Here is a 6,229-nt window from a genome sequence, read left to right as displayed (position 1 = left end):
TCTACTAACTCCTTGGCACAGAGTCAAGGAAAACATCCGAAGAGGCCAAGTTTCTGTTCTGTTGTATGGTTGGCAGACCTGCTGCTGCTTTCCAGATTAGGATGGAGCATTGTGTCCTAGGAAGACTGGATTTTTTTTTCATCGACCAAAAAAGCCCACAAATAGTAAATATCACCCTTCCGTATGCCCCCTCCCGCCAAATCTACGATGTGTGGGTTTAGTGTGTTTTTAAAAGCCTATTTCTTATCCTTCATATGCTCGAACTAGGCAAAACTGAAAACTCAGTTGCCAAGCAGATTGGAGAATTACAGATCTCCATTTATACAATAAACTTAATTGCAGTCTTCAGAAAATAATAGCAGATTATATTTGGAAGGCAATTTCCTAAGTAAAGTTCAGCTGGAATCAGGGACCTATTGAAAGTGATCTTTGTCAAATGTTTGTGTGCTCTCATTTCTAGTGAGGGCATCCTTCTTTATTGATAGGCTTGTTCACACAACCATTAAGTGGGTAGGTCAAGCATCCTACCCAGCTTCAGGAGCTGTGTGTGCTCCTGATTTTTGCTTGTGTGCAAGTAATAAACAAGGTAGGATCCCCTGCCACGGGAAGTGCTGGGTGGTACACTGCTGCTTGGAGCAGCTTACAGGCATGGCTGGAGGTGTGGTAGGAGAAGAATGGCAGTTCATTCCCCAAGTAGCAAAGCAAAAAGTAGCAAAGCAAGAGGTCTTGAGACTAGTATCGAAGAACTACAAGGATTTATTTAAAGAAAACGTTACAAACAGGGGCGGAGGCACCATTGGGCCAACGGGTTCAAATAACCCAGGCCGCCAATGGAAAAGGCCGCCAAAGCCCCATGGCTTGGGCTCCAGAGGAGCCCAGAGCCAACTCCCCCCACCCACACCCGGGTCGCCGAGAGCTCGGGCGGACTCGGCGCCAGTTATTTCAGGCAGCAGCTCTGCCCGATGGAACGTGTGATGTCACACGCAAAGGGGGCGTGGCCTCGGCTGCCGAGAGCCGGAACGAAATCTCAGCTCATCATTTCAGGCAGCATCAGCTGCCCGATAGGACGTTTTCTCCTTCTTCTCCCTCTAGAGAGGGAGAGGAAGGGGAAAACGTTCTATCGGCCAGTGGCGCCACCTGAAATAACTGGCAGCAGAGTTCGCCTGGGCTCTTGGCAGCCCGGGCGTGGGAGCCCGAGCCATGCCCCCGTGCATGTGACATCACGCGCATGGGCGCATTTGGAGGGGGCCGCTGAGCAAGGCTGGACCCAGGCTGCCGCTCAGTTGGCTCCGCGCCTGGCTACAAACAAATGTGAAAAAGCCTGCAGCTTAATTTCAGCTGTAGCTCATGCAGAGGCATATCTAGGGAAAATGGCGCTTAGGGCAAGCACTGAAATTGCGCCCCTGTCCAAACTTCTGGCACCCATCTTTCAGATTCAGCTGGCACCTGTTATTTCTAAACTACTAAATGACACTATTTCTTCATTCAGAAGGATTCCTCGGATGGTGGAACTAACGCCAAACCTAAGTTATGCCGCTCTCTAACTGGTGAGTTGGAAAATGTTGGATATTAATATTTACTTAATTATTAATTTTACAGATTTGTATCCAGCCCAAAATGGCTAACAAAATCAATATATGAATATATGCAAATGATTATGATTAATAAGAACATTCATATACCACTTCCAACAAAAACGGTCTCAAAGCAGTTTACACAGTAAAGGAAAAGAATCTGTGTCCTTTCTAAAGACAGAAAAATCAGCAAGCAAATCCTATCAACCCTAGCAATGTTTTTTTGTTTTTTTTTTAAACCTGTATTTATATGTGTTGCTGTTTAGATATAGGTACAGCTGTAGGGATATGGTTCAAACAATCACAAGCATCCTGGTTAAAAGGTTAATTGGGAGTGGGGGGTGGGGGTAGTGTGCCCAGCAGAGCTGATTGCCTTGAAAGTCTAGATTCACATAATTGGCTCCACTGCTGATTAACTTTTAAACCAGGATCTTTGTGATTGTATGAACCTAGCACACACACACCCCTGGCTCTATACACCCCCCTCCCACACTCAATCACTCAATGTTACACATCCAAGAAAGTAAAGGGGAGCTGGTTTGATGCCTTCACAATATTAAAAGCAGCCAACAGCATCCAGTAGGCTTCTTTGGGCTGAGGAGCCCAGAAGACTGGGGCCAACACTGTGAAGACCCTGCTCTGAGCTATCATAGATGTTCTTTCCAGGTAGGGACCAGGAACCAATTGCTTTTTAGTACTGAACTGATGTTTTGATCCCCCCTCCCATTTTCTTTCTATAGTCAGGCATTCTAGAAAAACAACGGGTGTGAAATCTAACCGATCAAAGTCAGTTGGCTTTATTATCCCTCTGCGACCAGGTACTGCCCAATGGGGTAACGAAGAAGAAACCAGCACAAGGCCAACTTCAAAGGAGAAGTAATACCTCATCATAGCTTTTCTTTTGTGTTCCTTTTGTCTACTCTTGATTCACGATTCTATAGGTAGCAATAGATGTATCTGAGATGCTTGGACAATTTTGTTTTCTGTGGGTTCAGGTAAATTGAAATGGCTTTGTATGAAAATGTGCAATTATTACCCCATGGAATTCAGAAAACCATAACAGAAATGACATTTCATCATGTATTTGCTGTCCATCGTGAGAAAGTGACTTTATTTATTTACTTATTACATTTATAAAGCACTTGATATAGACATCTAATATAGGCTTACATACCATTTTTTTTTAAAAAGCCACCAAATTTTTTTTAACTAAAAGCCTGAAAAAAAAATTAACTAAAAGCTTGAGTTAACAATAATATCTAGAGACTTGAGACTACACGTGCAGAAAAACCATGTGGTATAGCTCTTCTGGGATAGTATACTTTCCTGGGAGGAGGTAGGGCCCCCATAATTGAAACTTTCTCCACATCAAAAACTCTCTGGAAAGTCAGCATATCAGGGAGAAAAGTTCTAACCTATTGTCATGATGGGGTTCCATCCCGCCTTGGTCCTTTGCTTCAAGGCCTCAGAGATTGGAGGGGAGGGGGTTAGCTATCGCCCGAGTTGTCCTCCTCCACGGAATGTGGGGTCATGGTGACTGACTCTGGCGTTCCCACTGAGTCCTGCACTCTCTTGCCTTGCCTCCTCATCCTTGGCAGCTCGCTCTCTAAATACCCATTGGCAAATTGAGCAGCCTTCGCCCTGTCCCTGCGGAGTACAGGCAGCTGTCTCCCATTTCTTCATTCCCTCAGCCCTCGTGTGGCCCCACGCCTCTCCCTGTGGCGCCTCCCTAATGTCATCGGGAGGCGCCTTCTCCCTGTGTGGCGACAGCCTCCCGGGCTCCCAGGCCAGTCAGCTGCTGGTGCAGGCCCTTCCCCCATTGCTGGGTCTTGCTGCGGCTGCTCCTGATCCCTCCGCCACTCAGACAACCCCGGTAAGGCCAGTGGCACCTCCCAAGAGGTCACCCACCGGACACCTAGACTGTCTTCTGACGTGCTAGTTTTCTATTGCAGGACGTTTTCTAGACTTTCTAGACATGCAGTTTCCCCCACTTGCTTACTGGTGTGTGACTGACCCCAAAGGACTGTACCATGTCGCTTTTCTGAACATGTAGATTGATTCTTTAGAACAGATAACTTTAACAATGTAGGACTTCATGGAAACAACCATTTTGTATATTATTTACTCTAAATCAGAATATAGCCTTTTCTCTGTTATGTGTATATGATTAGAAACAAATCACATATGCAGAGCGAAAGAGAAAAATAGATGACTTCATGTGGAGAATAGTTTTTGTCATAGTCCTGTTACTACCAATAGTTTGACTATTTAGTATGATTACAAAATATCTATATTTTCTTCTGGTTACATTACTGATCTGGTACCATGTAGATTTCTTCACAGTTTGGAAAACAGTTCTTGGATTTGTGGAAATGCAAGTTATGTATCATAAATATCTCTTGTCATTAAATATATGATGGTTTCTCAAAATGTCCGAGTCCTTACATGCTTGGAATAATTGCTTTCAAAGCCTCAATGCTGGCCTTACTGAAACTGATCTAGAAACCATTGCTGCCACCTGACCATCGAGGATCAAAACCCAACTTGCACACTTGCTCCTAGAGTGCTATCTCATCAGAACAAGCTCAGCACTCTTCTTGCATAATCTCCCCTACTGACCACCAGCACCTCTGTCTTGTCTGGATTAAGTTTCATTGCCCATGCCCAGCCCATTACTGCTTCCATGCACTGATTTAAATCTGGGAACAGATTGCATCATGAGAAAGATTTGGGTGTCATCCACATATTGGTAATACCACAATCAAAAACTCCAGGCAACTGTTTACATTAACATGTAAAACATGGGAGACAAGAAGAAGCCCCGGAGGACCCCAAAGGCAATGGCTAAGGGATCAAAGAGCAGTTCTCCAATGACCACTTCTGGATCCTCTTCTCAATAGTGCTGGACAGCACCACTCCTACAGCCCCAACCCAGAAAAATGGTCTACAAGGACCATATATTGAACATTTCAAAGATATTGATCAACTGGTTAGGCCAGAAGCTAAATTGAAATGGGTCAAGATAATCTGTTTGATCCGATGTCCTCTAAGTGTCCGAATAGTGTCATTACTATGTGCTCAATGACCTTGTCCAAAAGGAGGTATTAGGAACTGGATGAAAATTCTTCGCACTGGAGGGATTGAAAGAGGGTCTCTTCAACAAAGGCCTCACCTTTGCCTCCTGGGAAAGTCCTGGCACATTCTCCAAGTTCACCACCTGCACCCACTTGGCCTTTAGCTATTAACCTTTTGACTCTTACCAGCCAAGATGGACAAGTATTCACAGGTCTCATACTTCCAATGTTCTTGTCCATATCTTCAGGCTAAAGAAGCCAAAACATATCTAGACAACAGGGCAGCCAATGCCTAAGGCAAGCCATCTACCACCACAAGTGAGCTGGACTCCAAGTTGAAATGCATGTTAAGTATTGATTTATTTAAGTGCTTAATCTTGGTTGGGTTATGATGTCCTTGGTGAGTATTACACGCACTGGCAACATTCCAATACGTTTTGCTGCTGTTTGAAAAGGGGAGAATATTCTGAATGAGACATATTGTGTCCAAATTAAGGGCACAATCCCATCCATGCCCTGAGTGTGATGATGCATGGAGAAAGTAAGGACATCTCATGCCCAAAGCAGAGCATGGGAGAAAGGAAGCATCTATGGACTGAATGTAGTCTTCTGCACACCACAGAGATCTTAGGATAGACAATTTAAAAAAATGGTCAGTCCACAGAGTTCTTTCCCAGGTGCTCTGGGGCTCTGATATTACATATAACCCATCTTTCCATCCTTAACTCATTGCTTTTGTTACCTATCGGGTGTGGTTTCCAAATCCTGCTGTTGTAGAAACACTACGATCGTGATGCATGGTGAATTCTTTGCAGCGCTTCAGGCGTATCAGAACTGTTAAAATACACTGAGTCAGTGAATTTTGCTCGTGGAAATAAATTGCAGCCATTTGCTTTCTCAGTGGTTCTGAAATCATGTTGTTGGCATGGCTCTAAGAACATAGCAAACAAATTAGTTATGCTACATAGACTTCTGTGCAAATAAGAGTGTAGTACATGAGGGGTGGGGGAAAGAGCTGTTGCTGAACTACAACTCCCATCATCCTCAGCCACAACATTTCAACAACTGCTGGTGAGCTAGTGTAGTGTAATCTGCCACCTTGTGACTCCCTGCAACAGTACATTTACTACATTACCAAGGTGTATTGGGATAAACTCATTGTTCTATTTTCCAGAAATTTCCATCCAGATAGCTAGGGATGGAAGAATAGCTTACTATTCAGTGGAAAGCTGGGAAACCAGCTCCTGATTTGAACTGTTGTCTGGGCATTTTTCACACAGCAGGCTTTACTGCGAGGCGTTACTGCGAGTTAGAAGTTGCCCCCCCCAACTGAGGCAAAAAGTGGATGTTTTTACCCTGGATATAAATTGGGTTACTCTAACACACAATGGACTGGGTCTCACGATCAGTGAGACCCGGTTTCTCCTGGTGAGTGGGAAGAGCAGGCTAAGCCTGCTCTCCCCGCTCACAAGCGGGCAGGGAGCCCTGGGGGGCTGGATCGGCCACCCACATGATGGCTGGCTCCATGATGGAGCTGGCAGGGGCTGGGGAGCTCAGGGGCTGTGCAGCCCCCAGAAGCCC

The sequence above is a fragment of the Hemicordylus capensis genome, chromosome 11, assembly GCF_027244095.1.
Source record: "Hemicordylus capensis ecotype Gifberg chromosome 11, rHemCap1.1.pri, whole genome shotgun sequence".
In the NCBI taxonomy this organism is placed as follows: domain Eukaryota; kingdom Metazoa; phylum Chordata; class Lepidosauria; order Squamata; family Cordylidae; genus Hemicordylus; species Hemicordylus capensis.
This window is presented reverse-complemented; position numbering follows the sequence as displayed.